This window comes from Spermophilus citellus (assembly GCF_964194105.1).
Source record: "Spermophilus citellus genome assembly, chromosome: 17".
NCBI classification, from domain to species: Eukaryota; Metazoa; Chordata; class Mammalia; order Rodentia; family Sciuridae; genus Spermophilus; species Spermophilus citellus.
Genome location: NC_138199.1, coordinates 61,582,944 through 61,608,456, shown reverse-complemented (window position 1 = coordinate 61,608,456; position 25,513 = coordinate 61,582,944).

The window sequence follows — 25,513 nt, the reverse complement described above, 5'->3', positions numbered from 1 at the left end:
TTTGATTCCCCACTATTTCCTATCACTTACTATCTGGTCCACCTACTTCACAATGCCAGTTTTACCTCAAATACCACACATACATGGCTGAATGGATTGATGAATGGCTATATGAGAAAATAAGAATAGTAAAATGTTAATTGTAGAATCTAAATGATGGGAATGTGGGCATTTATTGAACACTTCTTTCAACTTCACAGTATGTTTGTAAATTTTCAGAATAACCCCCTTTTTTAAAATACCACATATAAATCCATCTATGTCTTTCTGTCCTTTCTGCCACAACCAGATTTCAGATATTTTCATTCCTGGCTTTAGTTATTTTGATGGCTTTACAAAATGGCCTTCAAAGTGAGCCATATAAAATGCAAATCTGACCACATTGTGTTTTAATTTAAAATCATTTATTGACTTTCAGCCATAAACTAAAAAATGAAAGTCCTTTAAAATGGCAATCAAGTTCTTTTATGATTTGGATCTTGTTTATCTAATCTACTGCTTTACCCTGAAATAATAATGAACTTTTATTCCATTATTTATAATGAAATATAGCTCACTTCCCCTTCATCTAATTAACTCTTACTCATTGCTTATCAGAGTTAAGAAAACCATTTTCAGAAATATTTTCCTTAACTACTCAGATAGCATTAGATACTTCTTCTCTATTTATCCACAATAACTATGCATGCTCATGAACTTTCTATGTTTGTATTATAATTGTGTATTTACATTTATTTGCTTTTCTTGTCATTTTAATGTGAGCTTGAGAGTAAGGAAGGATATATTATTTATCTTTCTATATTCAAAACCTGGAAAAGTTTTTGGCATATTAAGTAGGCACTTCATAAATCTTGAATGAGAGGAGACAAATGACTGAGTAAATGAGAGAGTGAATAGACACTGATAAAGCGATTCCTAAAAAAATGAAGAACTGGGGGCTGGGGTTGTGGCTCCGTGGTAGAGTGCTTGCCTAGCATGTATGAGGCACTGTGTTCAATCCTTAGCACCACATAAAAATTAATAAGTAAATAAAATAAAGATGTTGTGTTCATCTACAACTAAAAATTTTTTTAAAAAACTTTTTTTTTTTTTTGGTCAGGGAATATTTATTTCTGGTATGCTTTAAGCGCTTACCTGCAGCAATTCTGAGTGTCATGGAGAATCAATTTCTGTTTAGGAATAGACTAGAAAAAAACTAATTGTCTTAATTTTTTTTTTTACCAGACACCTCAGTCATAACACTTATGACATTACCAGAATTGAGGGTCTTCATAGAATTGACCTGCATTGTTGGTATTTTCTATCGTGTTTTTAAGGAAATATCATAATCCAGTAAGAAAATATTTTCCCTGGGCCAGGTGTTATAGTTCAGTTATCAAGGGCCAGTTTACTAATGTAGAATTAATTCTTGAAACTAAGAATTATACAATTAAAAGTGAACCTAAATTAAAAGTATAATAACAAACTTTGGCTAGGTTCTGAATCATAATTTTAAAATATTTTTCTCTTAATTTGTGTTATCTTATAGCTAAAGGGAAGACTGATCTCAAATCATTGATGGATACAGTACAAGTTATTACAGGTTAGTGAGAAAATACTATAAATTTAAGATCCTAATTCTTTATACTAAGCTATATTTTTCTGTGATAAATATTTATCAACATGTTTGATATAATTCTATTGTAATCATTTGTCTACTTTAAGAATTACCACAAAGTGAACAGTAAACTTTTTGTTGGTATGACCCAAATATCTGACGTGAACCACTGAAAGGAGGAAAAATTTATTTTGGTACATGGCTTTAGGGGTTTCAGTCTATGGTTGGCTAGCTCCATTGCTTTGGGCTTGAGGTGAGGAAGAATATCATGGCAAAAGGGTGTGATTCATGGCAGCCAAGAAGCAGAAAGACAGAAGGAGAAGGGGAAGGAGAAAGAGAAATAAAAACAGAAGGAGAAAGGAGGTGGGGGGACAAAGGGAAGAAGGAGAGAGGGGGGGAGGAAGAGAGAGGAAGAAATTGTGGACAGGGCCAAATGGAAGATAAACCATTTTAGAGCAGGTGCCTAGTGACCTGCTTCCTCTAGTTAGGTCCAATCTCCCAGTCGTTCCTTCACACATTAATGGAATAATCTATTGATAAGGTCAGATCCTTTCATGATCCACTTCTTTCTCCAAAGCCCCACTTCTGAACATTGTTGCATTGGGGACAGCCCTTTAACACATGAGATTTTGGGGGACATTCTGATAGACCCAACCTGATTTTCTCTTAAAATTGGGAGCCATCTTGCCACAAAGACATGAAAAGCTAATTTTGGTTTTACTATAAATTACTGCAAATTCTGAACTTGCTTGGCATGCCTGCCCATGCCTTGAACTCACCCATGCCTGGCTCTCTCTGACCAGATAGCAACCCTCTCTGAAACTTTAGTGACACCTCATAAATCTTGGCCTTCCCTGGCTAGATAACGACCCTCTCTGAGGCTCTAATGACCTTCATAAATTCTGATGTCGGGGGCCAGCAAAAATGTAAACTACCATTAGTGTTATGCTCCTCAGAGTTTTGTTATCTATAACCCTCCCTTTGTGTAACTTTCTGGGCTATAAATCTGGGCTGCAGGAAAGATGCAGTGCTGTCTTGTTCCCATGGTTTTTGTTGGGAGAGGCAGCCCAGCTGGTCGAAATAATAAGCTTGCTTTAATTTGATTTTAATTGGAGTCAGTGGTCTTTTCTTTCGTCCTGGTCTAACAATTTCAAATCCTATCCATAACACCATTTAACTACACCTAGATCATGAAATAGAAGATTATCAGTAATCTATGAGACCCCTATATCATGGCATAATCACTTTCCCTTTACATTTGGAGGTAATTATAGTTGGCTCTCCTTATTCCTGGGTTTTAGATCCATGGATTGAACCATATTCAATAAAAAACATTTGGAAAAAATTGTCTATACTCAACAATTGCCATTATTCTTTAAATAATACAGCATAACAACTATTTTCATAGCATTTATGTTGTATTATGTATTATAAGTAATGTAGAGATAAACTAAGGGATATGGAAGGATGTGTGTAGGTATGTGCAAATACTACATCATTGTATATAAGGGACTTAATTATCTGCAGGGTTTTTGTAAAATTTTAAAAAGCTTTTCATTCTTTTGATTAACATGAAAATAATTGCAAATATTTAAGAGTACAGTGCAATATTTGAACACATGTATACAGAATCTACTGATCAAATCAGTATTTGACATTTCTATCTCCTTATCACTTATGTTGGAGCCTTTGAGTTCCTCTCTTCTAGTTCTTCATAAAAATACAAAATAGGTTATTGTGAACTGTAGTCACCCACAGTGCTATGGAACACTAGAAATTATTCCTTTCATGTTTTGATACCCTTATCAAACATCCCTCTTTCTTCTCCTCCCCACTGCTTCCTAACCTCCAGTAATCATTATTCTTCACTCAAACCAACTCCCTTTTTAGCTCCTTCATGTGAGAGAGAACATGAAATATTTACCCACCTGTGTCTGGCTTGTTTCATTAAACAATGTCCTCTATTTCCATCCATTTTGCTGCAAATGACAAGATCTAATCCTTCTTTATGGTTGAAAAATGTTCTATTGCATATGTATAGCACATTTCTTTTTCCATTTATTCATAGAGGTACCTAGGTTGATCCCATATCTTGGCTATTGTAAAATAGTGCTGTAGTTAACAGCAGTGGATGTTATCTCTTTGATGTAATGATTTAGTCATTGGGAGATTAAATCCCACCCAGTAGTGAGATTGCTGGATCACGTGGTAGTTTGACTAGATTTTAAGGAAATTTTCATACTGTTTTTTATAATGGCTGTACAAATTTACACTCCCACCAAAATGTATAAGAATTCTCCTTTCTCTCTATCCTTACTGGCATTTGTTATTAATAACAATAGTTTTAAAATATAATAATAATAATTATAATTGGTCTTTTTGATAATAACCATTCTTGCTGGGGTGAGATGTTATCTCATTGTGGTTTATTAAATTGGTTATTCTTATTCATACATGACAGTAGAATCCTTTTTGATAAAATTATACAAGCATGGAATATATCTTACTCTACTTAAGACCCCATTCTTGTTTTGCATTTCCCTGGTGATTAATGACGTTGAATATTTCTTCTTTTGAGAAATTTCTGTTTAGATCTTTGGCCAATTTTAAAATCAGATTATTTGGTGATTTTGGGTACTTTTTTGAGTTCCTTATATTCTGAATATTAATCCCTTTTGGAATAATTAGTTTACAAATATTTTCTCAATTTTATAGGTTGTTTCTTAACTCTGTTGGTCATTCCAATTGCTGTACAGAAGCTTCTCAGTTTGGTTCAATCCCATTTGTCTAATTTGCTTTTGTTGCCTTTGCTTTTGGTGTCTTATCCAAAAAATCATCACCAATTACAATGCCTTGAAATGTTTCCCTCATGTTTTTTTCCTATTACTTTCTAGATTTGATTTTGGTGTATGGTGAGAGATTGGAATCATTTCAGTCTTCTTCATATAGATAGATAATTCAACATGCATCATTTATCAAAGAAGCGTTTTTCCAACACATGTTTTTGGTGGTTTTGCCAAGAATTAGTTGGCTGTAGATATGGGGTTCAATCCTCAGCATTGAATATAAATAAACAAATAAAATAAAATAAAAGATCCAGTGACAACCAAAAAGTATTAAAAAAAAACCTAGACTCTACCAAAAGACTATTAGAACTGATAAACAAATTCAGCAAAGTTGCAAGATACAAAATTAACATTCAGAAATCAGTAGCATTTTTTTATACACCAATAATGAGCCTGTTGAAAAAGAAATCTCAAAGCAATCCCACTCAGAATAGCTATAAAAATTAAAATACCTAGGAATAAATTTAACTAAGAAAGCCAAAGTTGTCTGTATTTAAAATTACAAACACTGGTGGCAAGAACTTAAAAATGACACATAAAAAAGGAAAAATCTTCTATGTCCATGGATTGGAAGAAATGATATTTTTAAAATTTTCACACTACCCAAATCAATGTGTAGAATCCATGCAATCCCCATTAAAATATCAATGACACTCTTCATACAGAAGGACAAAAGATTTCAAATAGCTGAAGCAATCTTGAAAAAAAGAAAAAAAAATGGATACATCATAATACCTGGTTTCAATATATACTACAGAGCTAATAATAACCAAACAGAATCATACTCGCCTAAAAACACACAGACCAATGAAACAAAATAGAGATCCCAGAAATAAACCACATATCTACAGCCAACTGATTCTTGACAAAACCACCATTAGTCATTTTAATGGGCATGTAATAGTTTCCCACTATGCTTATAATTTTCATCTGTATTTCCCTAAAGATTAATGATGTTGATCAGCTTTTTTACATGTATTGGTTGTTTGGGTAATCATTTTTATAAAGTTCTGTTTATGTCTGTTACCTATTTTTCTCTTTGAATGTCGGTATTTTACTTTTTCAAGTTTTTATATGCTGTCTTTTCCTTATAGTTTTTTTAATGTATGCTAGATAAAATTACATTGTAGGTTATAAATTGCAAATATCTCACTAAACATATTTACTTTTCACTTGAATTATACCTTTTAAGGAACAGAAGTTCTTATTGTTTATGTTCCTATTATTTATTATTATTCATGTATTTATGAATCAACCTTTTCTTATAAAATTAAAGTGTTTGGGATCCTGTTTAAGAAATCCTAGCATACATCAAAGTAATTAAAAATATTTTCCTATTTTATCTTCTGAAAGCTTTATTATTTTATTTTTACATTTAGATGTATAATTCACTCATTTGATTTTTATATATCATGTGGGGCAAGAGTCACAAATCCATTTTTTCTAAGTGGATATTCAGCACCATTTAATAGCAAGATGATATTTCTCCACTACAGAATAAGGCCATCTTTTTCATAAATCAAAGACCATAAATGTAGTGGTATATATGGACTTTTTAATCTGTTTGTTTGGTCTAATTATCTGTCTTTGCATGTATACTATGGTCGTAATGCCTTTTATATGTCCTTGTATATGAAGGGTAAAGTCCTCCAAATTTGTTATGCTTATTTAAGATTGTCCTGGCTATTCTTGACTTTTTTTTATATTTCCATTTACAGTTTATAATCAGATTTTAATTTTTCCCAGAAATTTTATCAGAGTTTTCACTGGATTTTTTAGATCTATTTACAGGGAATTAACAGCTTATAATATTGAGTTTTATAATTTGTGAAAATCATATGTGTGCTGGTACAATGACTCTGAAAAATATCACCATCCAATCTGTAGCATTTTCCAGTTTTCACTTGTAGATTCTCTCACCATTGCTGGTTCTAAGCTACAAATAATCTGAGAGAAGAAAAAAGCTCAAAAATTCCTGAATGAAGCAATCAGCTATCATGTGCTAAATTTAGGCTGTTGGCAAACCACTGAAAATGGTGCATTGCTACATTGATTTAGGTCAACTTAATTTTTCTCTTTTGTTAAATTATTCCTAGGCATTTCATACTTTTATGTAATTGTAAATATATATATGTCTATATATGTCTATATATATATATATATATACACACACACACACACACACACATACACACACATACATGTTTTTTCTCATTTAATATTCTGATTGTTGAGAGTATATAGAAATGCAATTGATTTTATGTGTGTGTGTTTGTGTGTGTATGTGTGTGACAGAAAGAGTGAGAATGTGTGTGTTGTGTGTGTAGCTGGATGAGGTCTGATATTTTGTTTAGTATTTTTTCAAACTGGTTTGAAATGCACTTTTCCTATAATGTTAATGTTCTTCGGTTTTAATATATTCTGGCCTCATATAATTAATAGAAAGTATTTCCTTTTTTTCTCCTCAGAAAGTTTTTGTGTTTATTTGTATCATTCAGAGGTGAAATTCTCTAAGATTGATAATTTCTATATGGGAAAATTTTAAATGAGCTGTTCAGTTGTCTTAATATAAGGCTCAAGATTTCTGATATCGTCTTTCATTATTGCTAAATGTGTTTCTCCAGGATATCCTCTATTCTGAATATTCAAAGTACTTATATAATGTTCATAATATCTTCTTATTATCTTTTTAATATCTATAGGATCTATATTGATGTCTCTTTTGTTATTAGAGTTATTAGTAATGTGTGTTTTCTCTCTTTTTTTTCCTTTGTCAGTCTTGGTGGAGGTATTTATCAATTTGTTAGCCTTTCCAATGCTTGACTTTGATCATATATATTCTATTTATTTAAAGATTGTTTTCTGTTTCAGCATCCATGTATCTGTTGAGGGGCACCTAGGTTGGTTTCATAGCTTAGCTATTGTGAATTGAGCTGATATAAATATTGATGTCTGTGTCAGCGTAGTATGATGATTTTAAGTCCTTTATATATTGAGCAGAGAAACTACGCATCATGAACAACTACAAGAATGAGATCCTAATTAGAATGAGTTATACTCCATGTATGTATTATGTGTCAGAATGCACGCTACTGTCATGTATATCTGAAGAACAAATTAAAAATGTCTAAAAATATGTACAGATGAGAAAATACTAAAAAGTAAAGATTAGGTTTTAACAGAAAAAGTATCACTTTGTCCACATTTATCTCTTATAATTTGGGATTATAATAGTTTTTAAAACATTTCATCTTTTTCTACTTTTATTTTGAAGGAAGAGAAGTTCACTTAAGTGACCTGGAGAATGCCATGCAAAATATGAGAATAGAACCCATGTCTAAAGAACAACTGGAGCTAAATAAACTGCTTCCAATTACTGGTGGGCATTTCAAATATTAGAATAGCTTTGAAAAGAGAGTTTATATTACCTACAAGGGAGTTAGTATCAAAGGAGTGTTCCACATTACAAGTATAAGTAGAGTTGAGGGAGTTATGATTATGTTCTTAAAAATTTGTATTATCCAGTAGTCTATGTTTATTGTAGACCATTATCATTTATAATGTAGAGATAATAATAAGTATCCATAATCTCAGATATAACCATTTTTAATATTTATAAATATGTAAGTTGTCACTTTCATAAACACAAGACAGTGAATCATAATTCTTTCCAGCAGGGGTAAGGAATGTTGATGTTTACCTTTTATACTATTGAGATATATTGAATTGAGTCCTATTTAAAATAAATAAAAGAAGGAAGGGAGATGTAAAGGTATAATAAAGGGTTGTAATAAAGGTTTGAGTTGAAAGAAATACAAGATATAAAAGTATTTTTGTTTTAGCCTATGTGGTATATTAACAATTGTCTCAGGTAATTAACAGATTTGCTTTACTAACAATTTCAATATTTTATTATATTTATTTTTTATTTTTAGAAGATAAAATTTTAAGAACAAATTATTTTCTGGTTTACATTTAAAAACTTAAAAGATTTTTGTATTACTTTGGCATAGGTTTTTATCCATGACCTAAAATACATATTTTCTTACAGCTAATGGGAAAATATATGAGTAGGTTGCTGAAATGTGTGAAAGCTATGAAAGGTGAAATTTAAATTGAGATTTAAATTGAAGTGCTTGTTTTTGCTTTTGTTTCTTCTTTGTCATTAAATTTGTTTCCTGTCAATCACATGTATATATTCCCATAATTAATTTTATTATATATACATGTCCTTATTGATTAAATATTCTTCAATGTTTTATTTTTCAAAGATGTTCTAATTATCTTGGGATTATTTCAATATAAGTAGTGGAAACAATAAAAATAGGCCTAGATATCAAAAGCTGAAAGAGGCTAGTATAACTTTTTAAATTCAGTGATCAAATGAACCTTACTTTTTGTATATCTGTGTTAAAAATTATTAGATTTGCCATCTTACTGCTATAAATGACTTGAGTGGTTTATCAACTCTCTTTCAACATATGGTTTCTTATAAGTTTATTTTCAATATTGAATGTAAGTGAATAGGTTCATTTTAGTTCATTCAGTAATGAATATATCCTTTTTAAATATTTAATATCTCTTTATTGGGCTTTCTTTATTGATAAACTTCATAATGTAATACATAGATATTGACATTTATTATATTTTGGCTTTTATTTAAATTTTTCCTGTCTTTTGTAGGGTTACAAATTGAGGCTCATGGTATTGACAGTATACTTGGAAACATGGTGTTCAAACTCACACCTGAAGAACTTAATGATCTAACCCCAAATCTACCATTTGATGGTAAGTGACTGAGTAGCCTTGCGCCCTCAGTAGAATTTAATTTGAGCTAATGCTTTTTATAGCACTTATTTAGTTGAGATAAGAATAATTTTCCTCTTGATATGTTAAACTTAAGTTGATACTTTTCTCACCTTTCATTCATTTATTTATATAATTTTTTTGATGAGCACTCTTAAAAAGCATATCTAGCTAGTGGCTAAGGACAGTGCAGAAATAGAGCATTTCTATCATCACAAAAAGGTCTTTTGAACAGTACTACTTTAGCTCAACCAATACAAGTCAAAGTCAAGGCCTATACTAGTTTAAGATCATCCAGAATGGGAACTGCCTATTAGTATAAAAATAATCAACATGCTTCAGTGGAAGAGAATTCAGTCTTGTGAAATTATCCAACATGCAATAAAATATTACTAGATATATATTTAAAAATTCCTTCCAATTAATGGTGGGCATTTCAAATATAAGAATAGGAAAGCATGTGTTATAGTCAAATAAAGAAGATGAATCAATAGATCAATCAATCACTATGCCTAACTGAAATGGCATTAGTAGATACTTTCAAGCAGCTGTTTTTATGTTTAAGGACTTAAAGGAAAATTAAAAAGCAACATTTTCCACTCTTAGTTGGGTGCTTCTCTTGAGGAAATTTAATCACTGATACTTCTAGCCTGCCGTCGACATGCTGAATACATGCCTACATCCAGGAAGAAAAGAACAACCAGATAGTCATATGTGCTTGCAGTAATGCATTAGCAGCATATGGGGGACTAGTAAGTGCCACGAGAAAAGGGGTTGGGAATGGATAACTTTTGCTTGATCATCTTCAAGCTGGGATTGATGTTGTACATGTGTTGAGTCCATTTGAGCTTCTATAACAAAATAAATACCCGTGTTAATCAGCTTTTCATCACAGTGACAAAGATACCTGACAAGAACAACTTAGAGAAGGAAAATTTTATTTGACTCACAGTTTAAAAAGTCTCAATCCTTGGTCATCCAACTCCATTGCTCTGGGCTTGATGTGAGGCAGAACATCATGGCAGAAGGACAAGCAGAGAGAAGCTGCCAAGCTCATGGCAGCCAAGAAGCAAAGGGTTGGGGGAGGGGTGTGCAAATAGAACCAAGAGCTAGGGATAAGATATAATCCTTAAGGTCATACCTCTAGTGATCTACTTCCTCCAGCCATGCCACATCTGCCAATAGTTACCACCCAGTAATCCATTCATTTATTCTATCAAATGGATTTCTTATTACTTTTCTCCATCATTCTAACCACTTTCTTGTGCTTTTAGAACATCCTGAACACATTCGTACTTCAGATCACAGGTACGAATTGTCCACTCTTCCATAACCTTTCCTCCACATATACATATAGATTCCTCCTTTGTGTAACTCACAGGTCTCTTCAGATATCACTTACTCAGTAGTGAGTATGCTACTTAAAATTCTGCCCTCTTATTAGAGTAAAATCACACTTCTTTTTCCTTAGCCTGACTTACTTTTTTCATGTATTTGCTTATGTGGATTTTTATTATCTTTCCCTGAATATAAACCCTCTGAGGATAAGGACTTTATTTCTATTCCTTGATGTGTCCCCAATATTTGGAAAAATAATTTATCCTCAATGAATATTTGTTCAATCATTTATATACAGTACTTTGAGCCATCACTGGTTATCATGAATTATGTGATTAAGAGAAAGATCCTGCTGCTCTATGTTTAGCCTACTAGAATTTTTTAACATATGATACTTGGCAGCTTTGTATCTTGAAATCCAAATGTAAGCAATGCTTTTTATTATTACTTAACCTTTCTTCCATATCCTCAAAATACGAAGATAGCACAAAAAGAGATATGTCAACCTTTATTTACTTATAAATACAGACACAAATTCAGCAATAAAATGTTGACAAATCAAAAAATTACTGATAAAAATAGGGAAACAGAACAAGACTCATAAATTGGGTTCCATAAGAAAGAAAAACCTTTTGTATGACAACATACATGCTAAAGAAAAATTTCCAAAAGCACAACAAGTAGAGCACTTGGCTAGCATGCATGAGGCTGAGTTTGATCCCCAATACCCTGCCCTCCACACAAACACTTTCCAAAGTCTAAATAGATGTTTCTTATGAAAAATAACCATGAAATAATTTATAGAATACATGAAACAGTCCTTCCAATGATTTAAGAACAAGCCAACCAACTGGCATTGAATGGGAGAGAATACAACAATAGATATTTGAGAGAAGAGGATATCCCTCAGAGGCCAGACTCTTATGAAGGGACTTTGTCTTGATCATGTAAATCTAAGTTTGTAGTAAAATACCATTTATTTACAGGTGTCAGATTCACAAATCTGGTAAAAGTCAATACCAAGTGCTGAGAGTGATGAGGAATAATAGGGACTCTAAGCACTGTTAGTAGGAATAGGAATTTATTCATTCTGAAGAAAGTGGGTAAAATCTCAAATTGAAGATATGCAGTATCTCCCAGACTCTCACCCTTGTCTACAAGGAGACATATAGGAGAATGTACATTGGAACATTGTGTATAGTGACCAAAGCTTGGAACAGATCTTAACATTTATCTGCAGAAAAATAGATCAGCATATGATGGCTTAATATTATAGAATTATAGCAGCTAAAGTGGATGAAGAAGAGCTCCAAGTTTCAACATGGACAAATATAGAAATATTTTACAAATTGAACAAATACTTCACGTGGCAAAAGAGGACTCATGATGTGATGTGTGTAAGCTCTAAAGTTACGCAAAACCACTTTAAGAGTACATGTATAACATGAAAAGTGCATTGGAGCTACAAACAGTACATTTAAGACAGTGAGGAGAAAGTAAGAGGAGGGGGATAAGGAAAATTTCACAAGATGATTTTGCTCTTTTGATACTGTTTCTCCCAGAAGCTGGTAGGATACACAGATGTTAGCAATAGCACCACAAAAATCATGTATCATCGTAATATCTTGTAATTTAACAAAGGTAAGAGAGGGATAATTAAAAATTCTTTGGCAAATTTACTCTGAGGAAAGGAAATGTGAACTTCTGTTCAGAAACAATTCGTATCTTTTAAATGTCAACATTATGTGGCTTTTCTCCCTTTGTTTTTATAAATGTTATACCACAACCATGGAAAGCTAGTTGTATAAATAGACTCCCCCCACACTCCAAAAATGCTCTAAGGTAGAAATTTGAATTTTACCTTCAAACTGACAGTATTTGTATCATTGGTCATACCTCATTGGCTTCACAGAGAAAATGATGTCCATAATGAACAGTAATGCATAGCTTTTTTTCACATTTATGGTGATTTCATTTTGCTTATGTTCCTCTCTTTTTCCCCCGAGAAGGGGCTGTTGACATCAATGAACTGGACACTGTTTTGCAAAACATGGGAATCCAACTCTCAGAAATGGAAACCAAAGACTTGGTAGAACACCTGCCTGTTGATGGTGAGCATGTAAACCTTTAAATTGCTCAAGATCACCTGAGAACGTGAGCATCCATATCATGTCCTCTGAAAAAATATATTTGCCACTAAGAAGACATTTATACAAACTTAGGAATGAACTCAGAAATGAAATATGATGATATTGTCTCTTATCATTTTATTAACGTATACTAGCAACTTCTTTAATTTTGGATCCAAAGATCGTAGAACAAGTAGATAGCAGCATTATCAGTACAAAAAAAAAATGGGGAAAAAAGAACAAGCAGTTGGGTGAAAAGTAGCCTGACAACAGTCTGTAGGGGCATTCAAGCTAAAAACTAGGAAAATAGAGAAGTGCAGTTCAAAACTGGGAGATGGTATTAATATGAGAGACACATTCCATAGATATATTGTGTATTCTCACTTTCTCAGAATTGAGGGCTACAGAACACTCTAGCACTAAAGTGTGGAATGCTTCTCTATAATACTGCTGCATAATATCCCATTTCCTTGCTCAGACTCCATGATCCAAAGACCATATTCTCAGGCATCACCCTTCATGATCTAGTGGCCAAATCTATATACACTTAAAACTAATTTAGTGCTGAAGTACAGTGGATCATTGAAATTTTTGTTGTTGTTGTTAAATGAAGGAAACCATTCACAAAAAGACTACAATAGTATGATTTAACTTATAGGAAATGTCCAGAATTGGTAAATTTATAGAGACAGATTGATTAGATTTTCTTAATGGAGGTGCTGAGGTCTGAGATAGTAAAAATGTGTCATCATATTAGTTTGTGATCATGATTTCACAGTTCTGTGCATATACTAAAAATACTTCATTGTATGTGAATTATATCCACAACAGTTTAGTAAATCTACCAAAACAATTAATAATGACCTACTTGATTTTTTATAGAGAGGAGAAAACAAGGAATGAAAATTCCCCTCAGCCTAGATTTAATAATACTGAGGACAAATGATACTTTCTTCTGGACACTTTCTAGTACCTATTTGAATTTCAGTAATATACGTATATTGAGAACATTTTCAATGAGGTTCTTAATTATCAGAGTTTCTAACTTGCATGAAACTTATGTTTAAATATTTGTCATTTACAGTGACAAAAAGTGAAGAATATCAGTTTTACAAATGAACAACAGAGAGAATATCATTTTGTTATATGTCCTCCAATAAAGAAAAATGTAACTGAAAATCTAAAATACCTTCAATTTCTGAGTTAATTCTCTATATAACATACTTTCATTTCAGTGTATGTTTTAATTGATTTAGCAAATAAATGTCAATCTTTTCGTTTATAAAATATGTAAATTATTTGAGTGATTATTAAGTTAAGATTATTAACTTATTAATGTAAGACAAAGGAATAAGAAATGCAGGGAAAATCAGCAACTCCTAAATATCAAGTCTGTACATACAGAGATCATTCTTAAGATCCAAAGAAAATATTAATTAGAACACACAACTTAACAATTCTAATCCTTGTGGTTGTTCACAACATCACAAAGCTCTTGACATATCATATTTCATACATTAGATTGAAGTGGGTTATGAACTCCCAATTTTACCCCAAATGCAGATTGCAGAATCACGTTGGTTACACATCCACAATTTTACATAATGCCCTATTAGTAATTGTTGTATTCTGCTACCTTTCCTATCCCATATTATCCCCCTTCCCCTCCCCTCACATCTTCTCTCTCTACCCCATCTACTATAATTCATTTCTCTCCTTGTTAATTTTTCCATTCCCCTCACAACCTCTTATATGTAATTTTGTATAGCAATGAGGGTCTCCCTTAATTAAATTCAGAATATTTTTATCTAAGTTGTTCTTGACATAATTGTGATAATTTGCTGAGCTAACATTCTATGTCTCTTCACTATTCAAATAAATATTATATTTATATTTTTATTTTATTAAAGTACAGGTAAAATAAAATTTATGCTTGAATACATCTATACTTTGAAATTATTAACTGTTTTCTTCATCATTCTTTTTGGCTTCTTTCTAAGGAGGAACAGTGAAAGTCAATGACATAGACACTGTTCTTGGAAACTTGGGGATTGAACTCACAGAAAATGAACATGAAAGTCTGACAGAAAATCTTCCACTTACTGGTGAGCATTGTAGATGGCACTGGATCTTAGAAAGGAAATGACATTGTGTTTACATAAGGAAAACTATATTAACTAGTAATATTTTGTGTACAAAGAATCGTTTTGCAAAAATAAGGGAGAAACAATAAGAACATAATATGTATGATTTAGGGTGTTAAAAAATTTGTAGACAAAACAAATTTAATAGTGTTAACATTAAACATTAAAGGATTCACAAACTGGGCAGCACTCAGAACCAGAAGAGCTTCAGTAGGTGAGCAGTAGGCTTTTAAACACTGAATGCAGAAGCGAAGAAACTTTACCTGATTTGCTACAGCTAAGCATTTGCCTTACTTGGGTGTGATTCTTATTTACATAACTGATGAAAATTGTAATTGGCTTAAGTTTGATTTAGCTTGGTGGTTTTTCTTTCTAAATTCGATTAGTTAAAATGAATACTTGTAAGTTGAGTTTCAGTTACTTGTTTAAGGGTTCTAGGCATGGAAACGACCTTAGGCTAATGGCCTCCTGCTTATTTTACTTTAATAAGAGTAAGCTAAGTTTTTATTTTAAAACAATTAAATTCAAAACACATCATGCTGGAACACAGTTGACTAATTCTCTCTTAAAAGTTTAGGGGTGAGAATATTTTTGGATGGTGAGCAGTGGCTCTTCTCCATTTAGTGATATAGGAATTCAGATTCCTTACAAGTTGGAGTCACTTTCTAGGGTCTTTTCATTGCTTGTATCTGACTGATGGGATAGAAAAGATACATGATGGAGGGATATGTGATATACATAATTTATACAACTATCCCTTTGCTTAGATTTATTCACATGGCTATATCTAATGCAAAATGTGTTAGAAGTGTAGTATCTGGTTGGGCATCCAATTCCATTTACAATTCTACATTATGAAGAAAGCAGGCATTTTGATGGATCATTAGTTGCTTTTTTGCCATAGAACCTATCTCTTAATTTTCATATATGAAAAAATAAGAATAGGGCATATCTCTGTTTTGGAAATCTATAGTCATTAACTTCTTCCCTCCTGTGTTCTTTGCATTGCCTAGAAATGCAGAAAGTATTCAAGACTACTATCAAATTAGAAAATGCATATGGAGCACAATGAGAATATTTAAATAAACAATGTCCTTACTAACAGTCATTGCTCAATCAATCTCTATAAACTTCAATGACCATTATTCATTTTATTTGTACACGTTTACCCAGGGAACTTTTTTTCATAATTATGTCTATGCTGAAGACTTCAATATCAGCAGTTTAAGGTTTGCCCTGAATAGAAGATCAATGTATCAAAAGCTCTTATTGATGTTTTCTTATTTTCACCATGTTTAATAATTTTCTGCCAAACATTGATTTTTCTCTTAGTAGGCCGAATTATTGTTTTCACATGAGTTAGAATGTTTTATGTCACCTTGCACTCATGCACCCTCTCTGCTTATATCCTATTAATTATTAAATGAAGTAATCTCTAATTATAGATTATTTCCTTTAAAATTTATTATTTTGAGCTCTCAGAATGTTATACTTAAAATATAAATATTACATTTCTCTGCTTGAATCACTTTAATGACTTGCCTTTGACCACCCTACCCCCGCAAAAGTCCAAGGTTTCTAGCCTAAGACTAGGATTTTGAAATTTCTCTTATATTAGGTCTTGATATCCATCCTTTGTTATTATTTCCTGTCTCTCACTTTGCCTCACTGTCACTAAAATATCTGTCTTCCCTGTTGGATATGAGTGGCATTCCAGGATATTAATATAAATCTCACCTTACTCAATAAGTGGAAAACTTCTCCCTTCATTTCTTTGATAACAACTATCAATTGAGGTGTCTTTTCTCTCCATGAGACTCTGATATACTTGAAGGTAGAGATTATGCTACTTTTAGCATCCTCTGTATTTCTTCTCTATGTATATTATAGTACCTTTCTTTTAGAAGTCTATAAAAGTTTCTTTTACAAGTGAATAAATGCTGTTTGTCTAAAAACTTTTGCCACATCATCTTATTTTTTAATATTTATTTTTTAATTGTAGTTGGACACAATATCTTTATTTTGTTTATTTATTTTCATGTGGTGCTAAGGATTGAACCTAGGGCCTAGCACATGCTAGGCAAGCACTCTGCCAATGAGCCACAACCCCATCCCCCACATCATCTTATTATATATCTTCTCTCAGCTCAATCTACACCTAGCCACAAGCATAGTCATGCATATAACTTAAAAATTTATACTCTTGTAAAAAGACTCAGCCTCAACTCAGGGTTAACCTTTCAACTTCTGTGTTATCTCCCTACTTCAGTCTCATGTTCTTCAAGTCCTAGTCACTTCTTAGATTATTATTTACTATAATAGTGTGATTCATTATCTTATTATATTAAAAATGCCCATCTAGAAATTTTATGAAGTTCTCAGGAATAGGGGTTTCAGTTCATATAAACAACCTTCCTCTTGAATGTTTATATTAATGGATTTGTTTGCACTAGATAAAACTTCCCTCTGTCTAGTTTTTAGGTATAACCATAGGATTTAGGGGAAGCTCTATGATGTGAAACCAGTGCAGTTGGACAGAAACATAAGCACAAAAGAGTGCTGTGTTCGGGGCTTTTTTTTTTTTTTTTTTTTAGATTCAGAGATGTTTATTAACTTGCTTAAGGGTACGGGATTTCTTATACTCAGGGCCAGAATTATAATTCAAATGTTTTACCATATAGTTCATTGCTCTGTATGTGGGATAGAAAGAATGATTTTTAAAAAATTTTACCAAAAATTCATGCCACATCAAATGTTGATATTATAACATTAAAATTTTGAAACATTATGTTTCTTATTACTACATAATAGCAAAATTGCATAATGTAAAATAGTAACATTACAATTTATATAATAAAAAATAGAAAAACACACAAATACAAAATTCCATATATTTCAGAAACAGGTTGAATGAAGCCTTTGTATCTAGTATTCTTCCTTGATTTTATTAGCAGACAGTAAAACATAATCTGCATAGAAAGAATAAATTTGTCTTTCCTGCATATACAGTGCTCAGAGTAGATGTTAAATAAATATTGTCTGTTAAATGAATGAATCAATTAGGAAGGGGGGTGATTTGTAATATCACTGACTCTTATATACCTCACTTAATTCTAGAAGGGACAAATGCTGGCGAGGATGTGAGGAAAAAGGTACACTTGTACATTGCTGGTGGGACTGCAAACTGGTGCAGCCAATTTGGAGGGCAGTATGGAGATTCCTTGGAAAGCTGAGAATGGAACCACCATTTGACCCAGCTATTCCCCTTCTTGGACTATACCCAAAAGACCTAAAAAGAGCATACTACAGGGACACAGCTACATCAATGTTCATAGCAGCACAATTCACAATAGGTAGACTGTGGAACCAACCCAGATGCCCTTCAACAGATGAATGGATTAAAAAAGGTGGCATTTATACACAATGGAATATTACTCAGCATTAAAAAATAACAAAATCATGGCATTTGCAGGGAAATGGATGGCACTAGAGCAAATTATGCTAAGCGAAGTTAGCCAATCCCTAAAAAACAAATGCCGAATGTCTTCTCTGATATAAGGGAGGTGACTCAAAACAGAGTAGGAAGGAAGAGCATGAGAAGAAGATTTCCACAAAACAAGTTAAAGAGGAGGGAGGGAAAGGGAGGGAGAAGGGGAATTGTACGGAAGACAGAAGGAGACCCTCGTGGGTTCACAAAATACATATACGATGGTGTGAGGGGGAAGGGAAGAAAAAAAAGAGAGAGATAAGTGTCACAGTAGAATGGGTAGAGAATAGTGATGGGAGGGTAGGGTAGGTTAGGGGGGGATAGGGATGGTAGCAGAATACAACTGACACTAGGATTGCTGTATGTATACACATGGATGTATAACCAATGTGATCCTGCAATGTGTACACGTGGAAAAATGAGAATTCATACCCTATTTGAATCAAATGTATGATATGTCAAGATCATTGTATTGTCTTGAGCAACTAATAAAAAATATTATTTTGCCAGATCAAAAAAAAAAAAAAAGCTCCGGGCTTAATACTCTACATTTGCCATCTTGAAATTCTTCTTGAGTTTATTTGAATTTTTGTTTCCTAATTGAAGTCTAATGGGGAAACAGAGCATAGGTGCAGCTTAGAGTCTTGTCTCAGGCAGGTTCCTGCCCTATTGCTTCCCAGGACAGACTCTGGATCAAATATTCCACACCTCTTGGAACCTCAGACTTACCTCCCTTTCACTGCCTTTACTCATAACCACTGCTATCTGGTTTTGTCAATTCTTCCTGATACTGAAACAGTACCATGTTTCCGTAACTCTCTAGTTCTAACTATTGATTCCTTTCCCTCAAATATAGAAGGTGAAAATATTTATCCAAACTTTATGAATTTGTTGATAATGAAAGATTGAAAACACTTATCATCAGCCATTCCAAGTTAGCAGTTGAAATACCTTAAGAAAAAGTATTCAAGATTAATGAAAAATGGGGTCTCTGTTTCAATGTAGATCTTAGAAAGGACTTTGGGTTTGCACTAGAAGTAAGGGTTGCCAGTGACCAGTCCACCATCACTAGTCTATTCTTCCATTCTTACAAGTGTAAGTCTTAGGAAAAATTAATTTTCTTAGCCAATGTTCTCCCTACCATCAATGATTTTGTAATCATTGTATATGATTTTTTTTATTGATTCAGATTTAAATTGTGGATGGACTCTTAATTCTTTTTTAAACTTGTTTTAGTTGTAGATGGATACTATACCTTTATTCTATTTATTCATTTTTTGTGGTGCTGAGGATCAAACCCAATGCCCCACATGTGCAAGGCAAGCACTCTGGCACTGAGCCATAACCCCAACCCCTGGACTCTTAATTCTTAATTTGGCATTTTTACCTTCTTATTATTTTGCCTTATTCTAATTATGATTTTTCTTACAGCTAATAGGAAGGTTGATCTCAGCGCATTGCTGGATGTAGTGAAAACTATTACAGGTTAGTTACCATAAATATAATGTCTTAATTTTTATACTAAATTATATTTTATACAGTACTATTATTTTTCATTGCATTTTTCTTCTGTCCCCTTTCCTCTATATTAATGAATATCTGCCTACAATTGTAGTTTAAAATATCTTCATTTTAGTGCTATCTCAGTACAAAATTCTGATAGCAAATTCTTTTGTGTCTGGGATATTATATTTGCCAATAGATAATCACTATTCCTGATTTCGAAAAACAAAATTTAAATTAGTACAACAAATTTTATAGCAATCTGTTATCATGAAGAGGATAGAGGGAAATAGTATCCTAATAAAGTAAATGTATACCTACAATATCCCAATTTACATTATATAAACTGAATCATTCTTTATTACTAAAGAAAAATTTTATTTCTACCACAATTAATGAGAATTATTAACAGTTGGCATATTTGTGTGATATATGATCATATAATTATTGAATCTAGATTTGTATTAATATCAACATGTTTTTGAATGTATAACATATTTCTCTATACTAATGTGTGTTCATTTTTGTATGTTGAAGGAGAAGAAGTTGATGTCAGTGATGTGAAAAATGTTCTGGAAACAATGGGAATAACTCTCACAGATAAAGAATATACAGAGCTGGCAAAAAATCTACCAGTTAATGGTAAGCTTTTAAATATTAATATGGTGCTGAAGGCAGTATACATTTTTGTTTTGTTTATGAGAAGATCTATATACTTTCTAATATGACAGCAAATAAAAAATACTTTAAAATATCATTCAGAATGAAATTTCTCATGCTAATGTAATTATCTCTCTATATATACAGATAGATATAATGTAGGGTGTAATTTGTTAACATGAATTATTGGGGGCTTCTTGTGACTGCACCTGTAGTCTGAGAGGGAAAAAGGGAAGAACGGGATTTTTTAAAAGGAAGTCTAGACTAAAAAAAAAAAAATTAACATGAATGAAATGATCCAAATTTATACATTTTACATTTATGTAAAGTTATATAAGTGAAATGTTATTTATAATTTTTTTTAAAAAAATGGTTAATCCAACTTCACCTTAAAGATAATTATATATAAAAGTAAAATAACATTAATTGTTTAAGACAGGAATATATCAGACTATTCAGCTTTTGTATATGCTCAAAATTTTTCTTAATGAATACATTGAGATGATTTTTTAAAAAAAGAGTTCTGGGAGGGGGCAAGATGGTGGATTAGAGTGAGGCAGCATTTCTCCTAGCTCAACTACCCAGAACTCAAACAGTAAGAATACTGCCCCCAAGGCTTAGAGTGAAAAATCCTGAGGCTGGAGGGGCATTATGCCCTAGCCGAACTAGAAACTTGTTTAACTCATTAAATGCATCTAAAAAAAAAGTCTCTGCGTTTAAAAATAATTTGTGAAGAGCCCATCCAGGACCCATCTTGGGACTGCAATGTAGCTGAATCAATGGAAACTGGAAACCCAGATCTGTGAGTTTGCAGCTAGGTCTGCATGGGCCTGTCTAAGCCTAGCAAGGACTTGGCTGGGCCTAGCAAATCTGTGAAAAGTCAGAAACTGGGAGCATTTTGCCCTGGGTGTACACAGGTTGGAGAGACTGGAGAGACCCTGGCTCTCCCCAGTCCTGTGAGTCCTGTACCTCATGGGGCCAGCTATAGTGGGTCAGAGGTTGGAGGGGTGGGTGTGAGGATACTTGGCTCTTGGCTTGCCCAGCCACCCAGTCTGACATCCACTGGGTTTCCAGGGGCCCACCTGGGCCAGCACTCACCAGGCCCTTGCACCAAGCCAGACACAGCTTTGTTGCGTATCTACAGGACTTGTCACCCAGCCCTGATCTGCCAGGCTAGATAGGCCTACCAGACATGGCCAGCCACTTCACCACCCAGCTGTTGCACAGCCTGCCTGGCCCACCACTTCACAGCCAGGCCACCATACCCAGCTCACTGCTTGGCTACCTGACCTTCCCAACCTGATTGGCTTGATCTGCCCAGCAGGCTGCTACACCACCTAACCCAGCCAGCTGCTTCATTGCCTAGCCACAGCCCAGCTTGCTGGACATGCCAATTTGCTGCAAGGCCCGCATCCCCCAGCAGCAGCTTTGCCACTGACCTGCAGCCTAGCCCACCCACACTAATCTCCCAAGAAAGGAAATTGGGAAGTCTCAATCGCCAACCTTCAACTCAGTGAGCAACACAGTAAAAAGGAAGGACTTGATAGCCCACGGCCCATACTCCCATGTTCATTTCATACCTAAGAAGAAGAAACAAAAAAGAAAATCAGTTGGGCACAGACAGTGAACACATATGCTCACTGACTATTTTGTCCAGTCTAGTGGAAACAACTTCTTAATTTTCTTAACATTTCACCAACAAGATTTTTCTCCCCCCCACCCTCATTGTTGCTTTGTTTTGCTTTTTGGTTTTGGTTATCTATTAGGTTTCTGTTTTATTTGAATGTGTACTGATACACACACACACACACACACACACACACACACACACACACACACTTGTCTCCCTTTCCTCATTTCTTACTTTTTTTTTTTAGATATTGTTTTCCCATCCTCTGTATTTTGAGGGCTAGTGCCGCAGTCTTGGCTGGGCACAGAATCACGAGCCACCATACAGCTTTGTAGATTCAAATAGCAATTCTTTATTCCCGAACTCACACCGGCCTCCACACACGTTCTGGGGCAATCCCGTTCTTCTGCCACCCAAATCACCTCCTCCACGAGGCTTTTCTTCCCATATCCTTTCAGAATCTCACGGAGCTCAGGTAGCAGGAACGCCCTAATCCTGGCAGCAATAATCTTCAACCTCCAACTTCCCTAAAACCCATATAGTCTTAAACTGGGAAGGCCTTAAATTTGACTTAAACCGGGAACGCCCTAAACCCAAGGAGCGGGATACTTCCTCAAACTGCAGGATACACCCTAATCCTGGATCCACCCTCGTCCTTGGGCAGGGTCACCTTACATGCAATGTCAACAGCGAAATTAACATGGGGTACGCTGGCAAGGAAATTTCCTACTTGGTAATGGCCCTCAGCAGGCTAGGTTTCTTGATTAGCCTTTTTCAACTTTGTTTTGTATAGCTTTGCCACTACTCTATCTCCTTTGTCTCATTCTGCTCACTCTATCTTTTTTCTATTGCTGACAGCAAAATTACTCTCACCTCCTTTATATTCCTCTATTTTTCTTCCCTTTTCTCATTAATAACATATCCTAAGTTACCACTGCATCTCCCCTATTCACCCTTTGAAATTGCAAACACCTTTCTAACTTCCTTCTGTCTCTTCTTTCCTTATACTCAACTCTGTCCTTAACACCTCTTAATACTAATTGATATATATCTGCCCCTACCACTGATGTCACAGAAATAATTAATATGGTGAAAGTCACATGCAACACCTGTTGTTTGACTTTAAGCCAGAAATAATTCATGCTATTTACTCTTTTTATGGGAGGAAGTTGCTGATCCTACTATTTCTGCATATTTTACCAATTAACACTGTAGATGTCAAAATAGGAACTAAGTACTTAGTCTACTATGATATATTTGTTTGCATAGATTTTTGCTGTCATTGGACTCCCTCCACCAGTCTGTGATATAACATAGAGGGATACTATAAACTCATAAGGTAGAAATTTTACAGTTTCAGATCCATCCAGATAGATAGGTAGACACACAAACAATATGAAAAAGCAAGGGAACAAACTGTCCCAAACAACACAGAATAGCCCAACAATGGACTCCATTGACACCAGAATGGAGGAAATATCAGAGATGGAATTCAGAAAATTCATGGTTTAACTAATCTATGAAGTAAAAGATTACATAAAAAATAAAATCAGAGAGAAAATACAAAAATTGAAAGATCACTTCAATAAGGAGATAGAGATCCTGAAGAAGAATGAGCTGGAAATTCTTGAAATAAAGAAATCAATAAACCAAACTAAAAACTCTTTGGAAAGCATCACCAGCAGATTATACCACTTGGAAGACAGAGTTTCAGGCAATGAAGACAAAATATATAATCGTGAAAATGAAGTAGACCATAAAGAAAAGTTGGTAGGAGACCATGGACAGAACTTACAAGAAATATGGGGTAAATGAACAGACCAAACTTAAGATTTATCAAGATAGATGAAAGCTCAGAGATACAAACCAAAGGAATGCACAATTTTTCAATGAAATAATATTAGAAAATTTCCCAAACCTTAAAAATTAAATGGAAAACCAAATATAGCAGGCTTTAAGGACTCCAAATATAAAAAATTACAATTGATCCACACCAAGGCACATTATCATGAAACTGCCCAACATACAGGGTAAGGATAGAATTTTAAAGACTACACTTAGAAAAATGACAGGTTACATTTAGAGGGAAAAGAATTTGGATCTCAGTTGATTTTTCAATGCAGACCCTCAAAACAAGGAGGTTTTGGAATAATATATACCAAGCTCTGAAAGAGAATGGATGTCAACCAAGAATCCTATATCCAGAAAAATTAAGCTTTAGATTTGATTATGAAATAAAATACTCCAAAAGGCAAAAGAACACAACTAGAAAGCCTGCACAACAAAAACATACTCAATAAAATATTTCATGAAAAAGAAATGAAAAATAAAAGTGAAGACCAGCAAAGAGAGGAACTACACTAAAGGAAAAGTCAATCTAAGGAGAAACCAATTCAAATTAAAATTGGAAATAAACCAAAACGACAGGGAATAAAAATTATATCTGATTAATAACATTGAATGTAAATGGCGTAAACTCAATCAAAAGACACAGACTGGCAGATTAGATTTTAAAACAAGTCCCAACAATATGCCGTCTCCAATATATTCACCTCATAGGCAAAAACATCCCCAGGCTGAAGGTAAAAAGCTGGGCAAACAAAACAAAACAAAACAAAAACAATATATCTTTCACATGGATCTCATAAACAAGCAGGGGTTTCTATTCTCTTATCAGATAAAGTGGACTTTAAACCAAAGTTAATTAGAAGGGACAAAGAAGGTGATTTAATACTGCTTAAGGCATTTATACATCACCAAGAAATAACAATTGTAAATATTTATGCCCCAAACAATGGAGCATCTATGTACATCAACAAACCCTTGTTGGGCTGGGGCTGTAGCTCATGCATGCTAGGCAAGCACGAGGTTCAATCCTCAATACCACATAAAAATAAACAAATAAAATAAAGGCATTCTGTCCATCTATAACTATAAAAAATTAAAAAATAAAAACCCTTTTCAATTTCAAGAATAAAATAGACCACAACATAATCATACTGGGTGACTTTAACATACCTCTATCATCATTGGATAGATTTTTCCAAACTAAATAAAGAAGCTATAGAACTAAAAACTACAATTAATAATTTAGATGTAACAGATATATATAGAACTATATATATCCGAGAACTAAAAAATAAATATTAAAAATTCTCTCTCTCTCTCTCACTCTCTCTTTCTCAACCTTTTGTTCTATTTAGGCTTTTAATGAATGGATAGGCTGATGTCCACCCCACATTGGAGAAGACTATTTGCTTTAAACCCATCAATTTGAATGCTAATCTCAAAAATCTCATGGATACATCCAGAAATAATGATTGTCTAAATATCTGGGCAATGCACAACCCAGTCAAGTTGGCACATAAAATTG